This window comes from Heterodontus francisci, chromosome 8 (genome assembly GCF_036365525.1).
Source record: "Heterodontus francisci isolate sHetFra1 chromosome 8, sHetFra1.hap1, whole genome shotgun sequence".
In the NCBI taxonomy this organism is placed as follows: domain Eukaryota; kingdom Metazoa; phylum Chordata; class Chondrichthyes; order Heterodontiformes; family Heterodontidae; genus Heterodontus; species Heterodontus francisci.
The window spans coordinates 29673766-29689937 of NC_090378.1; the positions used below are offsets into that span (position 1 = coordinate 29673766).

At 43.5% G+C, this 16172-nt stretch overlaps 1 protein-coding gene across 1 annotated transcript in view; it reads left to right on the plus strand.

The window, feature by feature from the left end:
• Positions 1 to 9896: 9896 nt before the first annotated feature.
• The window catches only part of zgc:163022 (putative ferric-chelate reductase 1), an 87634-nt gene continuing 81358 nt past the window's right edge, over positions 9897 to 16172 (plus strand). Inside the window, exon 1 of the mRNA XM_068036364.1 lies at positions 9897 to 9938. The gene's annotated coding sequence lies outside the window, so the exon portion shown is untranslated. The remainder of the gene's footprint in view (positions 9939 to 16172) is intronic.

A 16172-nucleotide genomic window follows, 5' to 3' on the forward strand; every position in this document is an offset into this window, starting at 1 on the left:
CAGACTGGCCAAGACAGTGTGGGAAAATGGCGCACTGACACAGAACACAAAAGTCCGAGTGTATCAAGCATGTGTCCTCAGTACCTTGCTCTATGACAGCGAGGCCTGGACAACGTATGTCAGCCAAGAGCGACGTCTCAATTCATTCCATCTTCGCTGCCTCCGGAGAATACTTGGCATCAGGTGGCAGGACCGTATCGCCAAAGCAGAAGTCCTCGAGGCGGCCAACATCCCCAGCTTATACACACTACTGAGTCAGCGGCGCTTGAGATGGCTTGGCCATGTGAGCCGCATGGAAGATGGCAGGATCCCCAAAGACACATTGTACAGCGAGCTCGCCACTGGTATCAGACCCACCGGCCGTCCATGGCTCCGCTTCAAAGACGTCTGCAAACGCGACATGAAGTCCTGTGACATTGATCACAAGTCGTGGGAGTCAGTTGCCAGCGTTCGCCAGAGCTGGTGGGCAGTCATAAAGGCGGGACTAAAGAGTGGCGAGTCGAAGAGACTTAGCAGTTGACAGGAAAAAAGGCAAAAGCACAAGGGAAGAGCCAACTGTGTAACAGCCCCGACAAACAAATTTCTCTGCAGCACCTGTGGAAGACCCTGTCACTCTAGAATTGGCCTTTATAGCCACTCCAGGTACTGCTCCACACACCACTGACCACCTCCAGCTGCTTACCCATTGTCTCTCGAGACAAGGAGGCCAAAGAAGAAGAAGAATGTTAGATACAATGAGACTTCTATGCAGCGGCCAACACCTAAGGGGAAAGCTTTTGAATTTTCTGAGTAATACAAATGTTATGAAAATACTGTGCTGAATTTTTGCTTTGTCATTATGATGACATTAGGAGTTGGGTAATTAGGGTGTCAATTCAGTTTACATCAGCTTTATGATGCACCCAAATTGAATGGGACAGTTTCCTCCTTCCTCAATCCAGTATAATTCAGTAAAAATTGGAAGATCTTAACTTTCAATTGGGGTTAATTAGATGTAGATTTTTGTCATTATTATTGCTTTTTACAGTTTTACATCAATTTGATTAGGGCTTCCAATTAAATAACTAATTCTTAATCACACAGCTACTGTTAAAGGTCAGCAGAAAAAAATACATTCCATAATCTGGAACGTAGGACTTAGGAGCAGGAGTAGGCTATTCAGCCCCTCAAGTCTGCTCCGCCATTCGATGAGATCATGGCTGATCTGGTTGTGGTCTCAACCCCACTTTCCTGCCAGCCCCCATAACCCTTGACTCCCTTGTCTATCAAAAATCTATCTAACTCAGCCTTGAATAAATTCAATGAGCCAGCCTCCACTGCTTTCTGGGGAAGAGAATTCCACAGACTAACGACCCTCTGAGAGAAGAAATTTCTCCTCATCTCCATCTTAAAAGGAAGACCTCTTGTTCTTAGACTGTGACCCCTAGTTTTAGTCTCCACCCCAAGAGGAAACATCCTCCTGGTATCTATCAAGTCCCCTCAGGATCTTATATGTTTCAATATGATCACCTCTCATTCTTCTAAACTCCAATGGGTACAGGCCCAACCTGTTCAACCTTTCTTCATGAGGTAAGCCCTTCATCCCCAGAATTATTCGAGTGAACCTTCTCTGAACTGCTTCTAACGCAATTAGATCCTTTTTCAAATAATGAGACCAACACCATACACAGTACTCCAGATGTGGTCTCACCAAGGTCCTGTACAGCTGTAATAAAACTTCCCTACTTTTATATCAATAACAACATGTGAAATAGGAGCAGGAGTAGACCATATGTCTCTCCAGCCTGCTCCACCATTCAATACGATCATGGCTCATCTTCTGCCTCAACTCCACTTTCCCACCTGCTCCTCATATCCCTTGATTTGTGAGAGATCAAAAATCTATCTATCTCAGCCTTAAATATATTCAGTAATGGTGCATCTGCAACTCTCTGAGGTAGAGAATTCCAAAGATTCACAACTCTCTGAGTGAAGAAATTTCTCCTCATCTCAGTCCTAAATAGTCCAATAAGTAAAAGCACATCAAAAGAATACAAGCAAGACTCTCTAACCTTCCATGGAAAAAAAAAGCAAAAATCTGTATCTAAATTAGATGTAAAAACACCTCACTATGAATCAAATGCAAGTAGCTATAGTAATTTTATCCTATTAGCAAGTGCACGACATAACAGGTGGATCAGCTGTACCGGTGGGGTGGGGTGGGGATGGTGGTGGTGGAGGTGGTGGTGGCTGGCGGAAGACTGGCAAAGCAATAGTGAAAGGGGATCCTATAGTTTAGATTAGATTAGAGATACAGCACTGAAACAGGCCCTTCGGCCCACCGAGTCTGTGCCGAACATCAACCACCCATTTATACTAATCCTATATTCCTACCAAACATCCCCACCTGTCCCTATATTTCCCTACCACCTACCTATACTAGTGACAATTTATAATGGCCAATTTACCTGTCAACCTGCAAGTCTTTTGGCTTGTGGGAGGAAACCGGAGCACCCGGAGAAAACCCACGCAGACACAGGGAGAACTTGCAAACTCCACACAGGCAGTACCCGGAATCGAACCCGGGTCCCTGGAGCTGTGAGGCTGCAGTGCTAACCACTGCGCCACTGTGCCGCCCAGGTGAACAGATGGAGTTTCTGTGGCCACAGACATGAATCTAGAATGGTATGCTGCCTTCCTGTTGCCAGGGTCAAAAATATCACTGAGAGCTGCAGAGCACTCTGTGTGGGGGAGGGTGATCAGCCAGAGGTCGTAGTCCACATCACTGCCAACAACATAGGTAGAAAGAGAAATGAGGAACTGTAGGCAGACTTTAGGGAAATCGGAAGAAGACTAGCAAGCATGATTTAAAGGTAATAATCTCCAGATTACTCCCAATGCCACGCATTAGATAGGAAGATAGATGGTGCAGAAGGGAGGATCAGCATTGATCCCTTAGAGGTTGAGACTAGGGAATAATGGGAAACAAGGAAATGGCAGACATTTTGAACAAGCATTTTGTATCTGTTTTCATGGAAGAAGACACAAAAAGCATCCCAAGAATAGTAGAAAATCAAAAGGCAAAAGGGAGGGAAGAATTTAAAACAGTCACAATAACTATAGAAAAATTACTAGGAAAACTAATGAGAGTAAAGCTGATAAGTCCCCTGGAGCTGATGGCCTGCATCCTAGGGTCGTAAAAGAAGTGACTGCATAGAGAGTGAATGCTACAGTTATAATCTTCCAAAATTCCATAGATTCTGGAAAGGTCTCAGTGGATTGAAAAACTGCAAATTTAACACCTCTATTCAAGAAAGGAGGGAGTCAGAAAGCAGGAAACTATAGGCCAGTTAGGCTAACATCTGTTGTTGGGAAAATACTGGAATCCATTATTAAGGAAGTAGTAGCAGGGCAATTAGAAAATCATAATGCAATCAGGCAGAGTCAACATGGTTTTAGGAAAGGGAAATTGTGTTTGACAAATTTATTTGATGTCTTTGAGGATGTAGTATATTTTGATTTCCAAAAGGCATTTGATAAGGTGCCACACAAGGTAAGAGCTCATGGTGTTGGGGGTGATATATTAGTACGGATAGATTGGCTAACTGACAGGAAACAGAGAGTCGGGAATAATGGGGCATTTTCAGGTTGGCAAATTGTAGGGGGGTGCCACAGGGATCAGTACTGGGGCTCAACTATTTATGATCTATAGTAATGACTTAGATGAAAGGACCAATTGTATTGTAGCCAAATTTGCTGATGATACAAAGTTAGGTAGGAAAGCAAGTTGTGAGGAGGGCACAAAGTGTCTCCAAAGGGATATAGATAGGTTAAGTGAGTGGACAAAAATTTGGCAGATGGAATATAATGTGGGGAAATATGAGGCTGTTCACTTTGGCGGGAAGAATAGAAAAGCAGAATATTATTTAAATGGAGAGAGACTGCAGAATGCTGCAGTAGAGAGGGATCTGGGTGTCCTTGTACATGAATCACAAAAAGTTAGCATGCAGGTACAGCAAGTAATGAGGAAGGCAAATGAAATGTTGGCATTTATTGCAAGGGGGATGGAAAATTGAAGTAGCAAAGTCTTGCTACAACTGTACAGGGCTTTGATGAGACCACACCTAGAGTATTGTATCCAGTTTTGGTTTCCTTACTTATGGAGACTTACACCTGCATTTCGAGAAGATTCACAGAGCTGATTCCTGGAATGAAGGGGTTATTTTATGAGGAAAGGTTGAGCAGATTTAGCCTATACTCATGGGAGTTTAGAAGAATGAAAGGTGATCTTATTGAAACATATAAGATTCTGCAGGGGCTTGACAGGGTAGAGGATGTTTCCCCTTGTGGGGAATCTAGGGCACAGTTTAAAAATAAGGGGCTGGATTTTAAGAGCCGCCACCTATCTTGGCTGTGGGCTCAAAAAATGGTGGCCCACTCATGCGGGCCGCATGCTGAAGAGCCACCATGACCTCCCTCGCTCATTTAAATAGTTGGGGTGGGCCGCCCGCCCCCCCCACATTCACATGGAGGGGGCGGGCTGTCCGTTCCCGGCAATGGCGTCAGCTGCTTGTGCACAGGGGCTGGCACATTTTTAAAGGGCAGCCAACCCTGCCAGCTTATTTAAATTTTTAAAGAAGTATCCCCCCCAAAAATATACAATCAATTTCTAACGCCCCTTTCCCACCCCTCAATAACATTTACATTAATTATTTGCCTTTTCCCCCAAAACACTTACCTTTTAAATCTAACCTTCCCATCTCAGACTCCACAAAGCTTAAAGATCACCACTTCCCACCATCTCCTACATCCATTACATTTATTTGAGCGCATCTCCCCCCACCCCACAGAAAATATTAACTCCTCCCCCCTCCCCCACCAGTGTCACACCACCTTTCCCCGGACGGAGAATTGAAGGCGCGTGAGTGCCGGCCACAACACCAAAGATCACGGCGGACTTGGAAGATAGAAGATAAGTCCATTTAAATGTATTCATTTTATTAATTTAAATATTTAAATTCAGGTCTCGTCGCCCAGCCACAGAGGGGCCGCCATGGAGCCTTGCCACCACGAGAGGATTGGGCTGGGCCCTCCCAGCAACAAACTCCATGGCAGGCCTCTTCCGGACTCACCTTCAGGACCCCCCAGTGATGGATCACAATCTTGGGGGATTGGTAAAATCCAGCCCATGGAAAGAAAGAAAGGAGGAGGGGTAGCAGTATTGATTACAGAGGATATTATAGTGCTGGAAAGAAAGGATGTCTTAGAGGGGTCAAAGACAGAATCTATTTCGTTAGAGTTAAAAAACAATAGAGGTACCATTACACTACTCAGTGTGTTCTATAGGCCACCAACTAGTGGGAAAGATATAGTAGAGCAAATTTGCAGGGAAATTCCAGAGAGGTGAAAAAGCTATAGAGTGGTGATAATGGTGTACTTTAATTATCCTAATATAGATTGGGATAGTAATAGGGTAAAAGGCAGAGAGGAGGAAGCATTTTTGAAGTGTGCTGATCAGAATTTTCTAGATCAGTATGTTTCTAGCCCAACAAGGAAGCAGGCATTGCAGGACCAGGTTCTGGTGGATGATGTGGGTCAAGTGGATCAAGTGTCAGTAGGGGAACATTTAGAGGGCAGTGACCATAGCATCATAAGGTTTATTTTAGCTATGGAAAAGGACAAGGAGCAATCTGAAGTAAAAATACAAATTGGAGGAGGGCCAATTTCATTGGGGTAAGAACAGATCTGCCCCAGGTAAATTAGAATCAAAGATTGGCAGGCAAAACTGTAACAGAAAAATGGGCTGCCTTAAAGAGAAGATGGTTCAGGAACAGTTGAGCTGCATTCCCACGAGTGGGAAAGGTAGGGCAAGCAAAGCCAGAGAGTAAGATGAAAATGAGTGGGTATGAGAATGACTGGTTGATAATGCAAGTGAGAACCAGGTTGAACATAGAATGTTCAGAGGGGAAGTGAAAAAGGAAATAAGAGAGGCAAAGAGAGAGTATGAGAAGAGACCGACAGCTAACATAAAAGGAAATCCAAAAGTTTTCTACAGGCAGAGTAAATCGTAAAAGGGTAGCAGGAGGAGGGGTCGGGCTGGTTAGGAACCAAAAAGGGAATCTACGCACAGAGGCAGAGGACATAGCTGAGGTACTATGTGCATCTGTCTTAATCAAGGTTTAAGTCAAATGAAAGAGGAGGTAGTTGAGACACTGGATAGGCTAAAAATTGATAAAAAGGAGGTATTAGAATGGTTGGCTGTACTTAAAGTTGATAAGTCACCAGGACTGGATAGGAAGCATCTGAGGATACTGAAGGGAGTAAGGGAGGAAATAGCTGAGGCACTGTCCATAATCTTCCAACCCTCCTTAGATAACAGTGGTCTTGCCAGAGGACTGGAGAATTGCAAATGTTACAACCTTGTTCAAAAAAGGGTTTAAGGAAAAACCCAGCAACTACAGGCCAGTCAGTTTAACCCTGGTGGTGCAGATGTTTCTAGAAACATTAATCCAGGACAAAATTAACATTCACTTGGACAAGTGTTGAATTAGTTAAGGAAAGCCAGCATGAAATTGTTTAACTAACGTGACTGAGTTTTTTGATGAGGAAACAGAACATTTTGAAGGGTAATTGTGAAGGGTAATATGGCGATGTGGCATACTTGAAATTCCAAAAGGCATTTGATAAAGTGCCACATAACAGGCTAGTCAGCAAAGTTGAAGTCTATGGAATTAAAGCGGCAGTGGTAGCATAGATATGAAGTTGGCTAAGTGACAGGAAAGTAAGTAGTGGTGAATGGTTGTTTTTCAGACTGGAGGAAGGTTTATAGTGGGGTTCCCCAGTGGTCAGCGCTAGGACCACTACTTTTCTTGATGTATATTAATAATCTAGACTTGGGTGTACAGGACACAATTTCAAAATTTACAATGACACAAAACTTGGAAGTATGGTGAAATGTGAGGAGGATAGTGATAGACTTCAAGAGAGCGTAGACAGGCAGGTGGGATAGATGGGCAAGTGGCAGATGTAATTTAATGCAGAGAAACGTGAAGTGATTCATTTTGGTAGGATGAACGAGGAGAGGCAATATAAAATAAAGGGCCCATTTCTAAAGGGGGTTCAGGAGCAGAGGGACCTGGGGGTATATGTGCACAAATCATTGAAGGTGGTAGGGCAGGTTGAGAAAGTGAGTAATAAGGCATGCAACATTTATAAATAGAGGTATTGGCCACAAAAGCAAAGATGAAGAAACAAAAGCAAAATATGCTGGAAATCTGAAATAAAAACAGGTAATACTGGAAATATTCAGTAGGTCTGGAAACATCTGTGGAGAGAGAAACAGAGTTAACATTTTCAGGTCAGTCAGTGACTGTTGAGTATTTCCAGCATTTTTAGAAGTTCAGAAGTTAACGAATGTTTATAAAATAATGTTTTGGTCTCAAGTGGAGTATTGCGTCCAATTTTAGGCACCACATTTTAGAAAGGATGGGACGGCAGTAGAGAGGGTGCAGAAAAGATTTACAAGAATGGTTCCAGGGATGAGGGACTTCAGTTAGGTGGTTAGATTGGAGAAGCTGGGGTTGTTCTCCTTAGAGAAAGAGAGGGTTGAGAGAAGATTTGAACAAAACTTTGAGTGGTCTAGACAGAATAGATAGAGAGAAACTGTTCCCATTGGTGGAAGACTGGAGCCTTGACAGAAATATTTGTATCCTCATTGGCTACAGATGAGGTCCCAGAGGACTGGAGAATAGCCAATGTTGTTCCTTTGTTTAAGAAGGGTAGCAAGGATAATCCAGGAAATTACAGGCCGGTGAGCCTTACGTCAGTGGTAGGGAAATTATTGGAGAAGATACGTCGAGACAGGATTTACTCCCATTTGGAAACAAATGGACGTATTAGCGAGAGGCAGCATGGTTTTGTGAAGGGGAGATCGTGTCTCACTAACCTGATCGAGTTTTTTGAGGTAGTGACGAAGATAATTGATGAAGGAAGGGCAGTGGATGTTGTCTACATGGACTTCAGTAAAGCCTTTGACAAGGTCCCTCATGGCAGACTGGTACAAAAGGTGAAGTCACACGGGATCAGAGGTGAGCTGGCAAGATGGATACAGGACTGGCTCGGTCATAGAAGATAGAGGGTAGCAGTGGAAGGGTGCTTTTCTGAATGGAGGGATGTGACTAGTGGTGTTCCGCAGGGATTAGTGCTGGGACCTTTTCTGTTTGTAGTATATATAAATGATTTGGAAGAAAATGTACCTGGTCTGATTAGTAAGTTTACAGACGACACAAAGGTTGGTGGAGTTGTGGATTGTGATGAGGATTGTCAGAGGATGCAGCAGGATATGGATCAGTTGCAGTCTTGGGCGGAGAAATGGCAGATGGAGTTTAATCTGGACAAATGTGAGGTAATGCATTTTGGAAGGTCTAATACAGGTGGGAAGTATACAGTAAATGGCAGAACCTTAGGAGTATTGACAGGCAGAGAAATCTGGGCATACAGGTCCACAGATCACTGAAAGTGGCAACGCAGGTGGATAAGGTAGTCAAGAAGGCATATGGCATGCTTGCCTTCATCGGTCGGGGCATAGAGTATAAAAATTGACAAGTCATGCTGCAGCTGTACAGAACCTTAGTTAGGCCACTTTTGTAATATTACGTACAATTCTGGTCGCCACACTACCAGAAGGATGTGGAGGCTTTGGAGAGGGTACAGAAGAGGTTTACCAGGATGTTGCCTGGTCTGGAGGGTATTAGCTATGAGGAGAGGTTGGATAAACTCAGATTGTTTTCACTAGAACGACAGAGTTGAAGGGGCGACATGATAGAGGTTTACAAAGTTATGAGCGGCATGGACAAAGTGGATAGTCAGAAGCTTTTTCCCAAGGTGTAAGAGTCAGTTACTAGGGGACATAGGTTTTAGGTGTGACGGGCAAAGTTTAGAGGGGATGTGCGAGGCAAGTTTTTTACACAGAGGTTGGTGAGTGCCTGGAACTTGCTGCCGGGGGAGGTGGTGGAAGCAGGTACGATAGCGATGTTTAAGAGGCATCTTGACAAATACATGAATAGGATGGGAATAGAGGTATACGGACCCCGGAAGTGCAGAAGGTTTTAGTTTAGGCAGGCATCAAGATCGGCGCAGGCTTGGAGGGCCGAATGGTCTGTTCCTGTGCTGTACTGTTCTTTGTTCTTTGATCAAGAACCAGAGGACATCAATTTCAGGTGATTGCCAAAAGAAACTATGATGACATGAGGAACAGCTTTTTTATGCAGTGAGTATTTAAGACCGGGAATGCACTGCCTGAGAGCACAGTGAGGCAGCTTCAATCATAGCTTTCAAATTCGATAAGCACCTGCACAGAAAAAAAAATGGCAGGGGAAAGGGCGAGGGAATGAGGCTAGCTGAGTTGCTCTTGGGGTGAGCCGGCACAGATACGAGGGGCTGAATGGCCTCCTTCTGTGCTGTAACCATTCTATGACTCGATGAGCTCAATGAAATAATGAGCTCTGGCATCGGTAGCTCTGTTCCCTACCCCAGCCCAGAATCTATTGGCTCAATCACCATCAACTCAGTCCTGTAAGCAAAGAGAGCAATGGCAATATTTGCAATGGAGCATCGTCATTCAGTTTCACACAATACTATGCTGTCTTATTTCTCATTCATTAATTTGGGGGAATTACCACTGACTCGGTAAACTTGCTCAATTTCTTGCGGCGAGGTGAGGATGCCTGGGGGCAGATCGTAAACATTGCAGGAAATAGCTGAGTCTGTTCACCATCAGTCTGCTTTTTAAAAAAATCCCGAGCACTGAAAAGTAGAAAGGCAAGGTTGAGATCGGAAGAATGTTTTTGTTCATTTATGGTAAGACGAATTTCGTAATTGAATAGGTGGAGCCTTCTGCTGGAGTTACAGGAATCTGGTGCAGGTTCGACACTCTCAGTCTGCTGTTGCTTCATGACAAGGTAGGAACAGTAATCCAATGTTCTTATTGTGAGGGGGTGGTGAAGGGAAACTATTGATCAGCGAATTATATTCCAACATATCTGGGCTGGATTTGGATAGTGTGATCTTCTTCCCTGCATTAAATCTGGTTTTAGATTGAGCGCAAGTCACCTCAGATCAACAACCTTTCCAGTCTCAGTGGTCATTGTCTAATTAACGATGCAGCAACGTTTAAGGTGCACCTTATCCGTTTTCCTCACCCAGAGTTTCCTTCTTTATTATTTACTCCAGATATACTATTGGGATACGTTCTTTCCTAAATAACAATGATGAATCGGCCCCTGAAGCTGCAGGTGTTTCAAGGATTCCCTGCTGTATTTAGGAATCATTCTCCAGTCCGAATTCCTAAATCCTGCTCACTGTGGTGGGAGGGCTGGCCGTTCGTGGGAAAATTAACGTTGCCGAGTTTACATAACTGTTGCCAACTCTCCGGGGTTGGAGCCGGGAGCTGCTCACAAACAGCCCCGGAGATGTGTTTGCTTTAAATATCCCGCCACAGCAGGGAAGGAGTGCTCAGGATTAGGGGGTCTGAGGGGATTGAGGGTTCGGAAATGGAGGTCTGAGGGGTTTGAGGACTTGGGAATGGTGGTCTGAGGGGTAGGAGGGGTGGAAATGGGGGTCTGAGGGGATTGAGGTCTCTGGAATCGGGGTGCGAGAGAATTGAGGGCTCGGGAATAGTGGTCTGTGCGGACATAGGGTTCAGGAATGGGGTCTGAGAGGAAGGAGGGCTTGGGAATGGGGAGGTTCTGAGAGGAATGGGGGTCTGAGGGGAATGTGGGTTTGGGTGGAGAGAGGGGCTTGGGAATGGAGGCTGGTGGGGAAAGGATGAATGGGGTCTGGTACTTGAGAATCAAGTTGGGGGAGAGGGAGGAAACTGGGGATATAAACAAGAAATGCTGGAAACACTCAGCAGGTCTGGCAACATCTGTGGAGAGAGAAGCAGAGTTAATGTTTCAGGTCAGAGACCCTTCTTCAGAATTCTGGGGAGGAAACTGGGGAATTTGGCAGAGCTGTGCCACGAGTCGAGCAGCCAGTAACAGAGTGAGTGAAACCTGATGAACTTATCTGGGATACTGAAGGATTATTTCCATTGATGGCCAAATGAGGAACAAAGAGACAAAGCCTGAATTGGGAAAGGGCGAAGGAAAGTTCTTAACTGAGGGCGATTATACCATGAGAATAGTATTTGAATGGGAGGAAAAGAAAAGGATCTGGGGAAGAGTGAGTGAGCACTGGGGGCCGATTGGCCATCTTCTGTGCTGTACTTACAGTCGTTCTGTGAAAACTCTCCTTTATTGAGTTTGAGTACAGGAGGTGGTTGAAAAATGTTGGTGTTGAACTGAGTTTAGGATGATGTAACCTGTGAGAAGTGCCTTGAACAACAAGCCTGTTGCCTTTTTTATGATCTTTTGGTTTTGTTCAGTTTAGACAGTCAGTTTTGACATATGAGGTCCAAGTGCAGATTGGCTCTGACTAAGGCTCCCAGTTTGGAATCTTCACACCTATTGCATTCTACCAATTACATATCAGTGAGTTATCGTATTAACCTTTGGTTATGAGGGGCATCTATTAGATTGCAGCACAATATTAGTGAGTTCTATTAAGTCAAATTTTCTGCTACCTCTGGTTTCCCCTACTCCCCTCCCCCCCACCCCAAACCCTTTTATCTCTCCTCCCCCTTTGGTTTCCCTTCTTCAGCTTTTCTAAACTTCTCACACAACAGCTGCTGGTGTGAAACCATGAGTAAAGATACTCAACTACAGAGTCCTAACCTTTCTAAGGTAAATGCAATAGCATTTGCAGGTGTTACATGATGTGAACATCTTGTGATCCTGGATGCTTCTCGTAGGCTGGATGACTACGGGTGCAGGAAGTGCCACCAGCTAGAGCAGCCTGAGCTCCGGGTGTCGGAGCTTGAGCGGCGGCTGGAGTCACCATGGGACATCTGTGAGGCTGAGACTTTCGTGGATAGCGTGTTTCTGGAGGTGGTCATCCCGCAGCTTAAAAATGTGCAGGTAGAAGGAGAATGGGGGAATGAAGGACAGGAGGATCCCACAATTGCATCTCACTCTTCAACAGGTATTCAGCTCTGAATACTGGTGAGAGTGATGGTTCCTCTGGGGAATGCAACCAGAGCCAAGTCATCGGCACCATAGATGACTCAACTGTACAGTGGCGGAGGAAGGAGAATAGAAGAGCAATAATGGTAGGGGATTCAATAGTGAGGGGAACAGACAGTGCTTTTGCGGCCTCAGGGGTATAAAGGAAGAAATAAGGGCAGCTTGTCAGAAAGGTGCAGTGATAATTATGGGAGATTTTAACCTACATACAGACTGGAAAAATCAGATGGGCAGAGGTTACCTAAATGAGGAGTACATAGAATGTTTTTGGGATAATTTCTTGGAACAGTACATTCTAGAGCCAACCAGAGAGCAGGCTATACTAGAGATGGTATTGTGCAATGAGATAGGATTAATGAATGACCTCATAGATAAGGCGCCCCTAGGTAGCAGAGATCATAAAATGATTGAATTTTACATTCAGTCTGAGGGAGAGAAGAGTGGGTCCAAGACTAGTATTTTAAACTTAAATAAGGGCAATTATGAGGGCATGAAAGCAGAGCTAGCTAAAGTGAACTGGCAAATCAGGTTAAGGGATAGGTCAATAGAGATGCAGTGGCAGACATTTAAGGGGATATTTCAGAATACACAGAATAGATGTCAATGACAAAGAAAAATTACAAGAGTGGGACCCACTATCCGTGGTTAACTAAAACAGTTAAACTTAGGATCAAACTTAAAGTAAAAGCCTATAATTGCGCAAAGCTGGCAGGCAGGTCAGAAGATTGGACAGAATATAAAAAAACAGCAAATAATGACTAGAAGATTGATATGTAAAGTAAAATTAGAGTATGAGAGAAAGCTAGCTATAGATATAAAGACAGATAGTAAGAGTTTCTGCAGATATTTTAAAAAGAAAAGAGTTAACAAAATGAGCTTTGCCCTATAGAAAATGAGTCTGGGGAATTAATAATGGATAATAAAGATAATGGTGGATGAATTGAACAGGTATTTTGCATCGGTCTTCACTATTGAGGATACAAATAACATCCTCGTCTTAGCTGTAAGTCAGGAAATGGAAGGGAGGGTGGAACTCAAGAAAATTACAATCACCAGGGAAGTGGTACTGAACAAATTGTTGGAGCTGTGGGCTGACATGTCCCCGGGTCCTGAAAGACTTCATCCTAGGGTTTTAAAAGAAGTGGCTAGTGAGATAGCTGATACTTTAGTTTTAATTTTCCAAAATTCCTTAGATTCGGGGAAGGTTCCGTTAGATTGGAAAATAGCAAACGTAACTCCTTTATTCAAAAAGGAATGGGAACAGAAGCAGGAAACTACAGGCCAGTTAGCTGAACATCTGTCTTAGGGAGGATGTTAGAAGCTATTATTAAAGACATTATAGCAGGGCATTTAGAAAAATTCATGGTAGTCAGGCAGGGTCAACATGATTTTGTGAAAGGGAAATCATGTTTAACCAATTTATTGGAGTTCTATGAGGGAGTTACATGTGCTGTGGATAAAGGGGAACCAGTGGATGTATTGTACTTAGATTTCCAGAAGCATTTGATAAGGTGCCACATCAAAGGTTTTTGCAGAAAATAAAAGCTCATGGTGTAGGGGGTAACATATCGGAATGGATAGAAGATTGGCTAGCTAACGGGAAACAGGGAGTAGGCATAAATGGGTCATTTTCTGGTTGGCAAGATGTAATGAGTGGTGTGCTCCAGGGAAAGGGCATGGGAGTAGGTCTAACTGAGTTGCTGTTGCAGAGAGCCAGACTTGAAGGGCCAAATGGCCTCCTTCTGTGCTGCAACCATTCTATGATTCTAAGATTCAATATTTATAGCATAAAAGGAGATTGCTTGGCCCATTATATCTGTGTCAAAAACTAGAGCAAAAATTCCTAGAGGAAACTTCAAAATTAATCCCATCGTCCGGCTCTTTCCTGATCCCACTATGGGTCTCTGTTTCAAATGTTTCCCTACTGTTCCCTTAAGAGACACATGGTCTCTGCTTCAAGTATTCCATTTCATTTCTCCCAACAACGAATATACCTGAGCATTGGTGGATTCATTGAAGTGACCAAAATATATGGAAGTGTTAGTGACTTTTCTGTAATCATTGTACAACCTTTTATCACCTTGTCAATGTTATTATGTTGCATAGAACAACATTGATATGCGATGACCTGTATTTGGCATCAGCAAGTCTCTCACCTCTGTCATTAACTGGTGACTTTTTAAAGAGACATTGGTCCTGAAAATTCTTTGGTTGTTTCTACCAGTTTCCTGTTGTAACTCCTGGTGGAGCCCGACTGAAACGGCATCAAACAACTAAAGATGAATTTCCCCTGGTGTTCTGCCAGAAGTTATGGTGGGAGACCAGTAGAATTCCTGCAGAATTTCAGGACCATTGACACCAGACAAAATGTAGGCAATCTGGTTACCACTGCACTGCTGGTAATGCTCAAAGATATTCTCCATATTCTATATGTTCAGTGAGTGGTTACTGAGTAATTAAACTGCTTTAACGACTGGTCAGGCTACAGTTGGACTTCAATATAATATTGTTGTATTGATTTAGCACCTTTCAAGTTGAAGTGTCTCAAAACACTTTATATATCAAAATACTTTTGAAACACACCGGCTGGTTTTACGTAGATAAATGGAGCAAATGGATCTATGCAGGCAACGCTCCTGAATCTGCCCTTAGATGAATGACTAATCAATCTGTTTTTAATTGGCATTGTTTACAAGAAGGAATGTTGGCCAATATGCAGTTAGAGATCTCTGTCCCACTTCAAATTGCGCCATAATAGGATCTTTAACATCCAACGGAATAGACTATCAGAACATGACTTAAATCTCATTGAAAGGGTGGGAAATCCAATAATGTTGTGGTCCCTTTTTGCTACTCTGGAATGTCAGCTTAGATTATGCACTCAAGCCCTTTGTCCCACATATAAGAAGTGCAATGATGAAAACTTATGGACAAAAACTGAAGAGTTATAAAAATTGATTTTGTCTTTTAAGAAATAGACCTTTCTTTTAAAAAGTGAACAATATGCTCCAAAACGGCGACTGAAGGTTAAAAGTCTTGTCCTTTTTATATTCAAAATGTCTGACATGGGCAAAGGAAAATCTTCAAAGCTAACAGGTGTCAATTGCACCCATCCTTCACACATCCTGAAATATTCCCAAATTGAATGGGTTCTCCTGAAACAAAGAAGGGTTGAAGTAGCCAATATCCTTGGTCATTGTTGATCACTACAGGGAAGAAAATAACTGTCTTCCAGCAGAGGCGAGCTGTAACACATCTTTACTTTAAAAGGCAGTCTAGAGAGAAAGAGAGAGACCCAGAAAGCAGCATCCAAGAAGCTTGTTTCCAGCAACCTGCTGTAGAATTCTATATCTACAATGTCTTCAACTGAGCTTTCAACCAAGAGAGATATCTACAAACACCTCAGGTCTGCAACCAATGAGAACTTGAAACATAGAAAATAGGAGCAGGAGTATGCTATTCGGCCCTTCGAGCCTGCTCCGCCATTCATTATGATCATGGCTGATCATCCAACTCAGTAACCTGTTCCCACTTGCTCCCCAAACCCTTTGATCCCTTTAGACCCAAGAGTTATATCTAACTCCTTCTTGATTTCCAGGAGAATTCAGCAGGTTTACCGTGATGCCCCAAATCCTACTCCCACTTAAATCCACTTACCCGTTTTCCTCTCTCGTGTGTTTGTGTGTGTGTACGAGTGAATGAGTGGATGTCATTGCGATAATTTCGGTATAAGGCGTATTGATCAATAAAGAATTGACTTTCTGTTTTAAACCTGAAAGAAAACCTGTCGCTGTCTGTTTATTTGACAAATAAAACACAAAGGGGTTAAACCCTAATAACGAAACACGCTTACTGCTGTCAGGTGGGTGTTCAACAGAGGGAACCACCCACACCCCTTACCACATGACCATGTAACACCTTTATACTGGGCACCATTCTTAATTTCTCCATACTCTCCCAGTTGGTCTTGCAGGCTCCATGCTCCTCATTCAGATTGCTGCCATTCATATCATATTGGCACAAAATCCTGCACACCTATTCCCTTTGCCCTTGTGAACCTACACCATTCCGTAG